Source organism: Schistocerca nitens, chromosome 10 (genome assembly GCF_023898315.1).
Source record: "Schistocerca nitens isolate TAMUIC-IGC-003100 chromosome 10, iqSchNite1.1, whole genome shotgun sequence".
Lineage (NCBI taxonomy): Eukaryota > Metazoa > Arthropoda > Insecta > Orthoptera > Acrididae > Schistocerca > Schistocerca nitens.
This window is the reverse complement of record NC_064623.1, coordinates 176,999,095-177,014,006: the sequence shown is the minus strand read 5'-3', so window position 1 is coordinate 177,014,006 and position 14,912 is coordinate 176,999,095. Positions and strand designations below refer to the sequence as shown.

General features: G+C 43.8%; 1 long non-coding RNA gene across 1 annotated transcript; it reads right to left on the bottom strand.

The window, feature by feature from the left end:
* Positions 1-4,697: 4,697 nt before the first annotated feature.
* On the bottom strand, positions 4,698-14,512 carry LOC126210514 (uncharacterized). Its single transcript, XR_007540690.1, has 3 exons — positions 14,247-14,512; positions 7,086-7,240; positions 4,698-4,847 (listed from the first exon to the last, which is right to left on the bottom strand). It is a non-coding gene; the product is annotated as an uncharacterized LOC126210514 (long non-coding RNA).
* Positions 14,513-14,912: the final 400 nt, after the last annotated feature.

The window sequence follows — 14,912 nt, the reverse complement described above, 5'->3', positions numbered from 1 at the left end:
TTAATTCTTTGCAAAAAAGAAATTGATTTACTATTTGATCTTGATTAATGAAATGGACAAATGCTAAGAGTTGCGATTGACTGGCTGGTAATGCCTGTTGATTCATCAACATTTACATGGTTACTCTCCAATTCACACTTAAGTGCCTTCTTCTCTACAATTCCTCTCTCGAATGGCGTGTGGGAAAAAGAAACACCTAAATCTTTCCGTTCGAACTCTGATTTCTCTTATTTTATAATCTTTCTGTTCGAACTCCTTAGTTCTCTTATTTTATTATACCCTACGTACGTGGGTGTCAAAAAAATATTTTCGTATTCGGAAGAGAAAGTTGGTGATTGAAATTTCGTAAATAAATCTCGCTGCAAAGAAAACTGCCTTTGTTTCAGGGACTGCCACCCCAACTCACGTATCATATCACTGACACTCTCACCCCTACTGCGCGATAACACGAAACGAGCTGCCCTTCTTTTCACTTTTTCGATGTCCTCCGTCAATCCTACCTGGTAAGGATCCCACACCGTGCAGCAATATTCCAGCAGAGGACGGACAAGTGTAATGTAGGCTGTGTCTTTAGTGGGTTTGTCGCATGTTCTAAGTGTTCTGCCAACAAAGCGCAGTCTTTGTTTCGCCTCCCCACAATATTATCTATGTGGTCTTTCCAATTTGAGTTGCTCATAATTGTAATTCCTAGACATTAAGTCGAATTGACAGCCCTTAGATTTGTGCGATTTATCGTATACCCAAAATTTATCGGATTTCTTTTAGTACCCATGTGGATGACCTCACAGTTTTCTTTGTTTGCCACTTTTCGCACCAAACATTCTCTCTAGATCATTTTGTAATTGGAACTGATCGTCTGATGATTTTACTAGACGGTAAATTACAGCGTCATCTGCAAACAATCTAAGGGGGCTGCTCAGATTATCAACTAGAACATTTATGTAAATCAGGAACATCAGAGGGCCTATGACACTACTTTCTGGAACGCCAGATATCACTTCTGTTCTACTCTACCGTCTATCACTACGAACTGTGACTTCTCTAAGAGGAAATCACGAATCCAGTCACACAGCTCAGACGATACTCCATATGCACGTAATTTGATGCACAAATGGTCAACATTCGACTATGAACTTCTCATAGTTTTTGAGGCAATCAAACATTATTTGATAATATCAAGGGGAACAAATTCACCATCTTCAGTGACCACCACCCATTGGCTGACACCATTCGTTACCCTGGAAAGGATGTTCCTCCTCGATGGCTCCAGCCCACAGATTTCGTCTGGCAGTATTCTGCTGATGTACACTATATTGACAGGTTTGATAATGTTATAACAGACTATTTGTCCCGCATACAAATTATCTTGACTTCATGGACATGAACGAGTTGAAACACATAGAGACCGATTATCCTGAGCTATCCGTAATGTTGACGGGCACAAAATGTTCTTTTACACACGAACATTGCCTCCTTGCGTGTTGGCCCGCACCCGTTGTGTGCTACACATCGACAGGCATGCTCCGCCTCTCTGTGCTGTACAGTCTTCACATCACTGCAAGGACTATCCCTCCCAGGTACCAAAGCTACCCTGAAACTAATCACAGAACATTTCATTTGGGAAGGAATAAAAAATGATTGTCGCTCTTGGACATTTGCTTATATCCCGTGTCAGAGGAGTAAGGTGGAACAGCAGGTCCAGCCTCCCCTTGAACAATTCAGCATCGCCAGAGGTTACCTATGCCACATCCATATTGACAATGGGGTCCACTAGCACCCTCAGATGGTTGTTGCTACATTCTGTCTATCATTGAGCAAGTTACAAGGTGAGCTGAAGCAAAAAATGTTCAAATGTGTGTGAAATCTTATGGGACTTAACTGCTAAAGTCATCAGTCCCTAAGCTTACACACTACTTAACCTAAATTATCCTAAGGACAAACACACACACACACACGCACGAGGGAGGACTCGAACCTCTGCCGGGACCAGCCACACAGTCCGTGACTGCAGCGCCTTAGACCGCTCGGCTAATCCCGCGCGGCTGAGCTGAAGCCATTCCCCTCTCTGGCATTATGGGTAAAACAGTTAACTGGTCTTTCATTAACTCCTGGATTGCCCACTTCAACTGCCCCTCCTCAATTACAACTGACCAGAGCCACCAAATTGAGTCCATCCTCTTTTCAAAACTTTGTGAGCTGTGTGGTGTTAATGCATTCCACACTACCATTTACCATCCATACAACCATAGTCTCATGGAGTGTTTGCATCACACATTTAAGGCACCACTCATGTGTCATGATGGTTGCTGGTTGCAAGTGCTACCACAGACACTTTTAAGCATATGCCCTGCTTACAAGGATGACCTCCAGGCATCACTCAGAGACATCTTGTACAGTGAGCCCCTTGTCCTACCTGCCAAACTCGTTGCTCTCTTACTTCCCCACAGAATGACAAGCTTCCAGCACTGGTTGATTGCTTACACACACAGTGCACACATCTGTATGACACCTCCACAGCCATATTCCCATGTTATTGTCCAGAAAGAACTGGCTACTTGAGTTTATGTGACATTCCCCGATGACTGTTCATGCATCACTCCAGACTCCATAATTGTGCACTCACAAAGTCCTCGCTCACGGACAGAATGCCATCATTATTATACTTAATGGCAAACATCAGATGGTCTCGGTGAATTTATTGCAACCTGCCTGGTTGCTCTTCAATGACCTAACTCAGGCCACACCTACCATCCCTCCAGATCCATCTGATGGCCCTTCTCCACCTCCTACGGCCTCAACTTCACCTTCAGTGCTCTGTGTACGTTATGTGTGCTGAGAGCGAGTTACTCCCCCTTTGAGGTTCCCACCTCACTCCCCAGTGTTTTGAGTAATGTGTATGACAATACTGGAGTAGTGTGTATCAAAGCCTTCAGCTTTGTTGTCTCACCACCATCTCGAGATCACACCACCACTATGCACATCCAACTCTTGAACTCTTTGAGTTTCCTCCCAATGCCAACCGAGATCTTATTTCCGAGAAAATTTCCTCCGATGGTCAACTCTTTCATTCTCCAGTTATGGACAATGCTGCAGCCAATGACCTCCTCCATTCCTCTGCAGTGCATCCACTTCATCCATATGAATGGAATGAAGATTTTGTTGTCAATGGCATCACCTACTCTGCACCTCCACAGTGCTCTGCTCTTCCTGGGGGTGGAGATGGGGGTGAGGGTGGGGGTGGGGGTGGGCGTGGGTGTGGGGGTGGGGTTGGCAGTGGGGGTGGGGGTTTGTGATTGGCGGGAGAGGGGTCTCTGTGGCAATCATTGACCACTAGAACACTATCATTCATCTTTGATGTTACGATCTTTGATTCTTCTCTCTTTGTCTTTGTGTCAGTGTGCCATTACAAGTTTTTGAATTGTATTGTGCTTCAGTGTTCCATTAAAGTTTTTTAATGAATTGCTTGTTGGTAACTTTTATGCTGTACCAAATCATCATTAGAACTGGAATTACCACAAGTCCATACTGATATTCTATTATGATAATTTTTGCTACTTTCAGCTAAAGTTTGTGCCAAATTGGGACACCATTTTCACAGGAAATGCTGTTTTCAACTAAGCCACATGGGTACACTCATAGACTGGTTCAACTACTCAGCTATACAGAAAAAAGTATTTGAAGGACAATCTGTGTTAGGTCTAAATGAGACAGAATTAAGTAGTAGTTAGTTAAAGTTTTAGATTGGGCAGTGAAGCATGTTCTGGAAAGAGTAATGTCACTCAAAGGTATAGATTACAGTTAAGTCCTGGCCTAGCTAAAAATTTGAATCTGTCAGGGGTGTTCAACATAGTAAATACATCACCACAGTGTACTGATGTCATTATTTACACTTTATTTGTCAATCTATCTTGCATCTTCAGTCACTAGTCTAATACAGATGGTGACACACAGTATACCTTTCTTTACATTATTCCTCATTTTAAATATCAGTGTCTTTCTTTTCACTTTAAATAATTGTTGTACACTTGAATACCCTAATTAACACCAATGGGTTAAGATCTTTCGTCCTCTGCTGTCAGGAGTTAGGATCAATTCGAGCCAATCTTAACTGGTCAAAGTAGGTTAAATTTGTAGCAATACTTTCCTAGGGCTATACTGCAAACAAACATTTCAAAATAGAGGCACTGTACCAGTCTTACCACAGCCCAATAAAATCAATGAAAATGTGACCAACACGCCACATTCTTGTCAGTTGCTCGGTTTCCAAGTCTCTATATTGTGAGTGTGTCTGAGGAGTGGGAAATGTAAAAATAATTGAAAATGACCAATATTAGTGCCAGTCAGATTTCTTGGGATCATTGTGTTGAATTGGGACTTTTCTGGTGACACTTGCCAAGTTCAAAAGTATTAGAATCTCTCCAAAGGAAATATAAAAAAAGTGTCCTTATGCTTTCAGAAATTGGGATGAATTTGCAACTGGAAAATTATAGTAGGTTGTAACATTTGAACACTAATATGTATAACACTGCTCTTAATGTATTCTGTTCATATCACATACCCAATGTAGTCATGTGTATTGGTTTCTCTGATAAACCACAGTAGTTTTGTTCTCAATAGAAAATGATCTAATTTCTCACAGCAGCAAGAAGTTAGGAACATACTCAGCATTAAATCAGAAAAAAATCACTTCCCTGTTCAAATGTCAAATGCACAAAATACTCCACAACCATTATTTGTTATTAAACATTATGAAATTTATTTTTAGAACTCATGCTTTGATTCATCCTTATTTTCTATTATTTTTGTAGCCCTTTTTAAAATCCTTCATCCTACTGCATGATGCAAGCCTGAAACAGAAACACATATGAAAAATTTGCAGTTGCTACAACCCAATGCTTTAAACGTACAGACCCTAGCAATTTTCATAGAGGAACTTAATCTGCGAGATATTAATCTAGTTTAGACTACAATTATTGGTAGGTAAGAATAAATATTATCTGTATTTTGCAACTGAATATATTCTTATTCACATGATAAATATAACTCACGTGCCAATGAGGGAATAACGGCTACAAATATTAGGAATACACATGAAGACATGTTCGAAAACATGTTATTACTCAACTATATGTTGCAATTCAATTTGGTGTTGGTTCGAGAAAGGCTAGAATAATAAGTAAACATTTAATCATATGACTGATCAATGAATAACCTTACTACCTACATTAATGTTTTCCACCGAGGCTGAAGGAAACTACAGTGGAGAGATTTTCAGTGGAGTGAGATTCCTGTTTTTGTATTCCCTCATGAAAGAAACTTGTAATATGCATTTAAAATTTTTATAACCTCTTCATTTGATGAAAAGTTCCTTGTGCAATTCAATTTTTGTTGAGACAGGGGTAAAAATTCAGAAGGAGGAAATCTGCAGGAAAACGTAGCTGAAAAACGTTTGTTTAGCCCAGCTAAAGACTGTTGTGTATGTTTACAATAATTTTCCTTGTGTCTGCTTCAATTTAGTGAGCAGATTGTCCAATAAAGTGGCATAGTATGAGCCAGTCATTGTTTTATTCCTGTATTTTTGTGTACTGCAACAAAACACAGGGTGAGAATTTGCCCTGGTGACGTATGTAAGGGGGAAAAAAAGCTCTATTGGTTTTAATAAAGTAGAGAAGGTGTTAGTTTTGGGTTATGGTGATGACAGTAATGGAATTATGCTTCTTATAGGCCATATTCTTAACAACATGGTATTGATGAATTCAAATATTTCCAAAAAGTGATATATGACCATAAGAAATGTTAGTGGTAATTAGGTTCAACAGGTTCTGTAATTCCTCACTTCCACTGAAGATTGTATGTCATTAGGAGATCTTGTCATTGATATCTTTAGACCATGAATTTCACACCCACTATTGAACCTTTTTTATTTCCATGATTGCTTTTTGTATGTATCGACTGAATAGCAGTGGCAAAAGCCTGCATCCCTGTCTTGCATCATTTTTAATCTGAGCACTTATTTCCATTCTTAGTGATCCCTCTCACTTTTTGTACAGATTGGAAATTATCCATCTTTTGCTATAGCTTACACCTACTTGTCTCAGAATTTTGAACTTCTTGTACCATTTTATACTCTCAAAAGCTTTGTCTGGATCAACAAATCCTATGAAAATTCAACCGAAAAGGCATAGATGAACATTTTCATTACTTCAAGAAGCTGTTTAATCATCCCAAAATCACGTTACTGAGGTACATGTATCAAGATTGGAAAAATGCTTCCATAATTGATATGATACCTTGGACAAGGGTATGAATTTTAAAGCTGAATTCTGTTACAAATGGTAGTACAATCCACATTTTAAAAAATGTTTTTCAGTCACCACTTTTTTAAAAAATTCAAAAGGCAGTTCCCTCATATATGCAAAACATGGTACAGCTGCAATTAAAGGAGTCATTCCACCTCTTTGTATATCAGCTATAACAACAAATGTGAGAGGGGGTGGAGGTAGAGATGATTACAGTAATAAAAAATGATGGGATATCATGCTTTCATGGATTGACTCAAACCTCCAGTTTGCTGCTAGTTACACAATGACTCTGTCCTGTACAGCTCCTCACAGTAGCCACAGAGCCACAGCAATGTATCTGTGGATGGTTGAAGGAAGGAGGGGTTGGGGGGAGTAGATTTTAACAATGGCTTTGTCCGAGAGATCGAATCTGGTTTATTGGCTGTTCAGATGCACAATCCCTCAACTACACCCAGGACATTTTAGTATCATTTCAGAATGACATAGACATGGTACCAGGGCTTCCTTTTAAGTATTTACAAAAACAGTGAAAGAAAAACATTTTTGGTATGAATCATTTTATTGCTTCTCAAAATACCTACTTTTAAAATTTACACACTTTTGTATGCATTTGAATCAATTCCCAAAATTTCAGAAGAAAACAGTAAAGTCACATCTCAATAGCGCCTGCTAGCAGTCACTTGTAAAAACTGAAAAGGTGGCACTCATACAAAGAATGTGTGGCAGGATCACCTCACAGCCATTTCATACCTAACAGAACTGTAAAGCACATTGTACACTTACCTTCAGTCTGTACCTGAGTCAGGGACAACATTTTACTCTTGGGACTTGCAGTTCTTGCAGCCGCAATGGGATATAGCATCACCAATCTCCACCTTCTCACGGTGTATTAATTCCCTTAGCTGGCTTATCAGTGTCCACAGTTCCTCTACATACTCCTATCAATAGAGAAAATTATATGATAAGAAAATGTAGAAAAAATTTTTTACACAATCCTTTCTGTTCCTAAAACTGTTACTATTTTTGTTTATGCAGTTTGATATTCTTTAAAGAATAATCAACTGAGATGACCTCATAAACTGATTCTCTTTGATTTTCTTCATAGTTATAACTTGAAGTTTATTCTTCGGACATGAGTGTCCTATGAGAGTACAATGCAGTTCTCAGAAAAACAAAAAATCTCCTCCCAAGGTTCACAGCTATTTGAACACTGTTAAATAACAAACATTTTGACTGTTTTAATACAGTCACTGGAAGCTGAGTGCGTAGCATAAAAATCTTGTGTTCATGAAGTCCCTGGCACAATTTAGATTTAGAGCACTCAAGTATTTGCAATAAATTAAAATTCTGTATAAAAATTTGAAGCACCAAATAGAAAATAAAACACTTATTTATTTCTACTGATCAAACAGTATTACGTACTAAAGTACATAGTTTTTCATTTATCAATAAGACTTTTCACAAGTATGTATTAAATTTTAATTTATTTTTCATGTTATTTAAGATTTAATGTATAACATGTAATAATATTAAGATAAGATGTAAGAAAAAATGTAATTTTTTTTCATGTTATTTAAGATTTAATGTATAACATGTAATAATATTAAGATAAGATGTAAGAAAAAATGTAATTTCTATTTTAAAAAATAGGACTATATATCTATTAATTAACATCTCCATTTGACAATAAGTATAGAATTTAAATAAAAGTACATAAAAATGTTGCTGCTAGTGATAAACAAACCAGTGACTTCAGGATTACAAGAAACTCTGTTAAAATCTAATCTTCACAGCTGATTTTTGTCCAAATTGCATTGTACAACCTTAGGAAACAGATGACTAGACAGTGACCAAGTAAGATTACAAGTATCATGAAAATCTAAGTGGGCCACTTCGTAAGGTCCCTGTGATAAATAATATTGTAGTAACACTGTTCACGTTTACGTCGCACTTCACTTAGTGTAAACCGGGACTGTGTCCTAGGCATGCCCAATGTTGACTGACTGGGCACGGCCCGTGCTGCTGGAGTTGTTGTTGTTGTTCTTGTTGTTACGCCGGCAGAGGTCGCGTCCGAATTCTCGGGACTCTACTTGCAGCAACTACCGCCCGTGACGCGCCGTGCCAATGTGCGCCTCCCGCGATCTTTCTGGTGGCTACTACACTCCTCCTCCTTCGGCGGGTGAAGCCACTGTGATCCACTGCGTCGGAAGGTGGAGCGTCGGGCAGGAGCGATGACCTCCACATCCATTGGATGGCCGGAGTCGAGGGGATCTGCCAACCCTCGAGCCGGAACCTTCGAATACGGCTGGAAGTGACCCACACGAAGAGGCCCCCGTCGTCCCACAACCGGAGCTCGGGACAGAACGGGTGACAAACTGTCGAACTCCGGATCCCGTTCCACCTCGGGAGGGGCAAGACCCAGTGGCGGGGAAGGGACAACCACAGGTGAACTAGCCCCCTGAGAAACCGAGCCTGCTAGGGGGGCCGGCTCTCGCTGGGGCATCTCGAATGATGGCGATGCCGGTGCTGGAGCTACTGGAGGCTGCCAAGGCTGAGAACCATCGCAGTGCGGCAGAGTCACAGCGGGGAGAGGAGGTAACGTCCCCTGCGAAACCAATACAGGTGCCGGCAATGGGGAAGCCGGTGTCCGAGAGGTCGGAGGGTGGGTGCCCGAACGTGGACGTAGCTGATTTTGGTGACGACGTACCACCCGATCCCCCGCCTGCAAGGTGTAGAGCCGGCGGCCATTTCGGCGCAGGACCACCGCCGGTATCCAACGTGGATTGCGACCAAACCCACGGGCCCAGACCGACATACCCAGTGGAAAGCCAGGTACTTCGTTTTGTGAAGACTGGCGAGGACCAGGCCGGAGGAGGTGCAGCAGAGTCCTAGGTTGACGCCCATGGAGGAGCTCTGCGGGGCTGCGGTCGCCCATTGGTGTGGTCCGGTATGCCGTCAATAAAAACGTCAAGGCTTCCTCTGCAGGAAATTCGTGCACATACTTTTTCATCTGCGTCTTAAATGTGCGCACCATGCGCTCGGCTTCCCCATTCGATTGTGGATGGAAGGGGGGAGAGCAAACGTGCCGAATACCGAAGCGCCTACAAAAATCCTGGAAGGTCTGCGAAATAAACTGCGGTCCATTGTCTGAGACCAGGGTGATTGGCACACCTTCCACAGAAAAGATTTTTGCTAGTGCCTGGATTGCAACTTCTGAAGTGGTTGAGGAGCAGCGAACCACATATGGGAATCGGGAATAAGCATCAATGACAATGAGCCAAAAGCCATTGAGAAACGGGCCCGCAAAATCGATGTGAACACGTTTCCATGCTTGGGTTGCCGGCGGCCATGAAGAGAACGCTGCCCTGGGAGATGCTTGTTGGCTCGCACACTGGGAACAGGCGGCCACCAAGTGCTCAATTTCTCTGTCAATACCGGGCCAGTACACATGTCTGCGAGCCAAGGTTTTAGTACGGGAAACACCCCAGTGCCCCGCATGTAATAACGTGAGGACCTCCCTTCGTAAACCTGCAGGAACAACCACGCAAGGAGCTGTATCATCGGTAGCCAGAAGGAGAACTCCTTCCAAGACCGAGAGGCGGTTTCGTAGAAGAAAATAATTACGAAGAGGGTCCGAGGCCCGGCCCGGAGGGCGGGAGGACCACCCCTGCTGAATGAGGCGAACTACTTGCCGGAGAACCGGGTCAGCCGCCGTTTCCCTGGCGACTCGAGAACTAGTGATCGGAAAGCCATCAACTGCTTGGCGGGATGCCACATCCAAATGAAAACACATAATCTCCTCTCGATCGAACGTAGGATCCGGGCCCACCGGAAGACGGGAAAGAGCGTCGGCGTTGGCATGCTGTCCTGTAGGGCGAAAATGAATGTCATAATGGTACTTAGAGAGGAACAAGGCCCAGTGCTGTAGTCTGTGGGCCGCCCTATCCGGAATCTGAGAGGCGGGGCCAAATAACGATATTAATGGCTTATGGTCAGTGATTAACTGAAACTTCGTGCCGTACAAGAAAGGGTGAAACTTGGTAACAGCACAGACAATGGCCAAAGCCTCTTTTTCTATCTGGGAGTAATGGGCCTGCGCGGGACTAAGCGTTTTAGACGCAAACGCCAGTCGTTGCTCGGAACCGTCTGCATTGCGATGGGCCAGGACTGCCCCCACCCCATACTGCGAAGCATCTGTAGCCAGGACCAACGGCTTACGGGGATCAAAAGTAGCCAAACAAGGGGCGGAAGTGAGGAGGCCCTTCAACGAGGTGAACGCTCGCTCGCATGCAGGCGACCAATCAAAAGGAACACCCTTGTGCAGAAGGCAGTACAGGGGGTGGGCTATAGTGGAAGCCCTGGGAATGAACCGGTGGTAATAGGCTATCTTGCCTAAAAAAGCTTGTAACTCTTTCAGCGAAGTGGGCCGAGGAAGGTTGACGATACCTTGGACCAAACTTCCTAATGGCTGGATGCCATGCCGAGATATGGTGTAGCCCACATACTCAATGGACGGTTGGAAGAAGGTTGACTTATGCAGGTTGCAACGCAAGCCCACAGACCTGAATTTGAGAAAGAGGGTGCGAAGGTTGTGCAAGTGTTCCTTCGTGCTGCGGCCTGTGACAATTATGTCATCCAGGTAATTAATACAATGAGGGATTGTCGACGTGACATGCTCAAGATAACGCTGGAATATCGCCGGGGCACTGGATATTCCAAAAGCCAACCGCTGGTATTGGTAAAGGCCAAACGGGGTGTTGACGACCGCCAGCCGTTTGGAGTCCTCATCAAGTGGTATCTGATGATAAGCCTCCGACAGATCGATTTTCGAAAAATATTGGCCACCCGCCACGGCGGAGAACAATTCATCAGCACGAGGCAAAGGATAGGTGTCCACCACCAATTGGGAATTAATGGTGGCCTTGAAATCGCCACAAAGACGTAAGTTTCCTGAGGCCTTCTTGACAATAACGAGGGGCGAAGCCCACTCACTGGAAGAAACGGGAAGAACGACCCCTAGGGCTGTCAGCCGGTCTAGCTCTTCCTTTACCTGAGGGCGGAGAGCCAAGGGGATCTGTCTCGCGCGTAGAAAACGCGGGCGAGCCGACGCCTTCAACGTTAAGTGAGCTTCAAAATCGGAAACACGCCCCAGGCCCTCCTCAAAAATATCTGGAAAGTCTGAGATCAAAGATTCCAATGAGTGATAGGGAACGTCTTCGTAGACCAACTATATGGTGTCAGCGATAGAAAAACCGAAAGCTTGAAAGGCATCCAGGCCAAAAAGGTTAGCTGAGCTCGCATCACTGACAACAATAAAAGTAATAGGCCGAGTGACTGATTTGTAAGTCATGTCGGTAGTGAATTGACCCAGTAGGGGAATGAACTGTTTACCATAACCGCGTAGACGCCGGTAAACTGGCGCCAACGGGGGCGATCCAAGGTCGGAATAAGTTTGTGCATTCAACAACGAAACTGCCGCGCCCGTATCGACTTGCAGTTGTAACCGGCGCGACCGAACCGACACCTCGATAAAGAGTTTGTGGGCCGATGCGTCGGGAGCCTGGCCCGATGAAACTTCCTGAATGTCAACGTCCATGTCCTCTGTACTTGCTTCCTTCGATGCTTTTGAGGCTGAGCGGCAAACTTTAGCAATGTGACCTTTTTTATTACATTTGCGACAAACGGCCCAACGCTGGGGGCACTCCGACCGATCGTGATGTATATAGCACGACGCACAGGACGGCAACAGGGGCCGGCGGCCGGAATTCTGTTTACGCGCCGTGCGGGAGCGGCCGTAACGGCCGGATTGTACCGCTCGCACGTCGTCCACCCCGGACACAGTGGACGCGGCCGCGCCACCCTGAACCTCCGCGACGTCACACCACGCTTCCAGCTGTTGACCTGCCGCGTGAGAGACTTCATACGATTGAGCAATGGACAGAACTTCCTCGAGGGAAGGGTCTTCTAACTGCAGGGCCCGTTGCCGGACCTCCCTATCAGGCGCCGAACGAACAATGACGTCGCGTACCATAACGTGGGCATACGACTCTCGCGACTGCTCCGTGACAAAATGACACTTGCGACTAAGACCGTGCAGGGTAGCGGCCCACGCCCGGTAAGACTGATGGGGCTGTTTCTTGCATTGATAGAACTCGACCCTAGCCGCCACAACATGCGTGCGGCGGCGATAATATGAAGACAGCAACGAACACAATGCGTCAAAAGACAAGGACGAGGGTTCCTGCAACGGCGCTAGCTGCCGCAAAACTTGATACAGCGAGGGAGAGATCCAAGACAAGAAGAGAGCACGACATACCTCCGCATCGGCAACATGAAACGCCTGGAAATGCTGCCGAAGGCGATGTTCATATGCGTCCCAATCCTCCGCCGTCTCGTCATACGGGGGAAAGGGAGGAGGGAACTGCGCCGGAGCAGACGGCGTGGAGAGCAACGCCGGAAGCACTTGTTTCATGGTGGCCACGAGTTCCGTCTGCTGCGCAACCAAAACTGGCACCAAATCCTCCATGCCGTGGAAAAACTGCGAAACCGGAACAACGACGCAACACGCGAAAGAACGACCCTACTCGTCGCCAATTGTGTAGTAACACTGTTCACGTTCACGTCGCACTTCACTTAGCGTAAACCGGGACTGTGTCCTAGGCATGCCCGATGTTGACTACCTGGGCACGGCCCGTGCTGCTGGAGTTGTAGTTGTTGTTCTTGTTGTTACGCCGGCAGAGGTCGCGTCCGAATTCTCGCGTGCCCTCTGGTGGACGGGACTCTACTTGCGCCAACTACCGCCCGTGACGCGCCGTGCCAATGTGCGCCTCCCGCGATCTTTCTGGTGGCTACTACAAATATTAACAATATTACAGACTGTCAAAAGTTTTCATAATCTCCCTCCACATCCTCAACTTCTCCAGAGCATAAGTTGCTCTCTGCCTGAGTTCTATTTGTTCTCGAATGAAATACTTTTATGTCCCATGTGTTCAAGAATGTGCCTACACCTAACTCATGATTTTGCTTTGTCCTGATCCCCTGCATACACAGAACTGAGTACCACAAAAAGGTGGCAACTAACTAGCCTTAATTTTGGTCTGATGACTGACTTACAGCATTTACAGGAAAACTTTACAATGTGAATAGTGTGAATTAGCACAGTTTGATACATAACAATAAAAAGAAATGGAAGGAGTGTCCGTAGTGTGATGATGTTGAGTAACTTTTACCTTTTGAAAAGGCTAGAACTTTTCTGACTGATCATGTGACCAGCCGTTACAGAATTCTGTGTATAGAGAGCTAAAATTGGAAGCATTTGGTGATATCTAACACCACTTAATTATATTATACTGATTGCCATGTCCTGGATGGAATGCAAACAATGGAAGAAAGAAGGATTGAGGGATTAAACATAATTGTGCATAAATCACTGAATGTTAACAGTAACAGAAAATTGTAGTATGGAAATGGAGGAGGCAGAAAATTTGGAGGTTTCAGAATTAAAGTGCATCAAGTACATTAACGAGGGAGAGGACAGAAAAGGTAAAGCACTTGATTTGATTAACCATGTGATTTACATAATTTTCAAGGATTAGGTATGCTTGCTAAGTGCTTAAATGGGCTATTATGCTAAATTATATCTACTAATGCATTAAAGTTATTGTTTGGAAGGACAACATTCAACAAAGTGCAGAACTCAGTACTATATTTTTGCTGCCCACTCAGCGTCTCAGCTATGTCATGAGTGGTAATTTTTACTCCTTCCTCTGTTTTCAGTCCATCCTGGCATTGGAAAATAGTGTAATATAATCAGTTGGAGTTAGCTATCATCAAATGCTACTCTAAGTCCTCTATATACAGAAAAGTTCTAATCTTTCAAAAGGTGCAAGCTACTAAATGTTGTCACGCTATGAACACAGCGTCATCTGGCAGCTGGATGCATACCTCGTAGCGGGCCGCCTTCTCCAGAAGTGCCTCCCTTTCCTCGGTGAGCTCGGCCACCTCATTCTGTAACTGTTCCTTATCCTTTGTGAGCTGCTCCACTCTTATATGTAGTGACTTCTCAGCGCAGGTGCAACCTTTCTTTGGCTTTGATTCCCCCATTCTGAGAGAGAAAATCAAATATCAGTGACGGCTAAAGGTATAAGCTCCCTTTTCCAATGGCTTCAAAATAGAAACAGGCAAAATACAGTCACTGCCTACACTGATGTCCGTAAAGAATCTGCAAAGACACAATGAAAGAAGTTGTGATTTCAACCTTCTGTGACAGATTATAGCTGGACAGCAAGTGTTTTTAGCTTTACAAAGGCTTATTTTCAGATCTGTGACTATTTGAAGAGTGTCATGTACAGAAAAAATTGTTACTTACCTTCAGAAAGTTAGTTTCATGTACCTTGGCTCATTTTATAGGATAAATTGTAATTATGTGAAAGAAGTCATTTTGCATTCATATGATAAATTAATTTGTAAACATGGCTACATACTCAACATTTATACTTTATATATAATGTGAGTTAGTAATTCCTACCCACCAACTTTTACACATCACAATAAAAATTCTTCTATGAAATGGAATGCGTTGTCAACAGGAAACTTTTTTGGTTTGTTTTC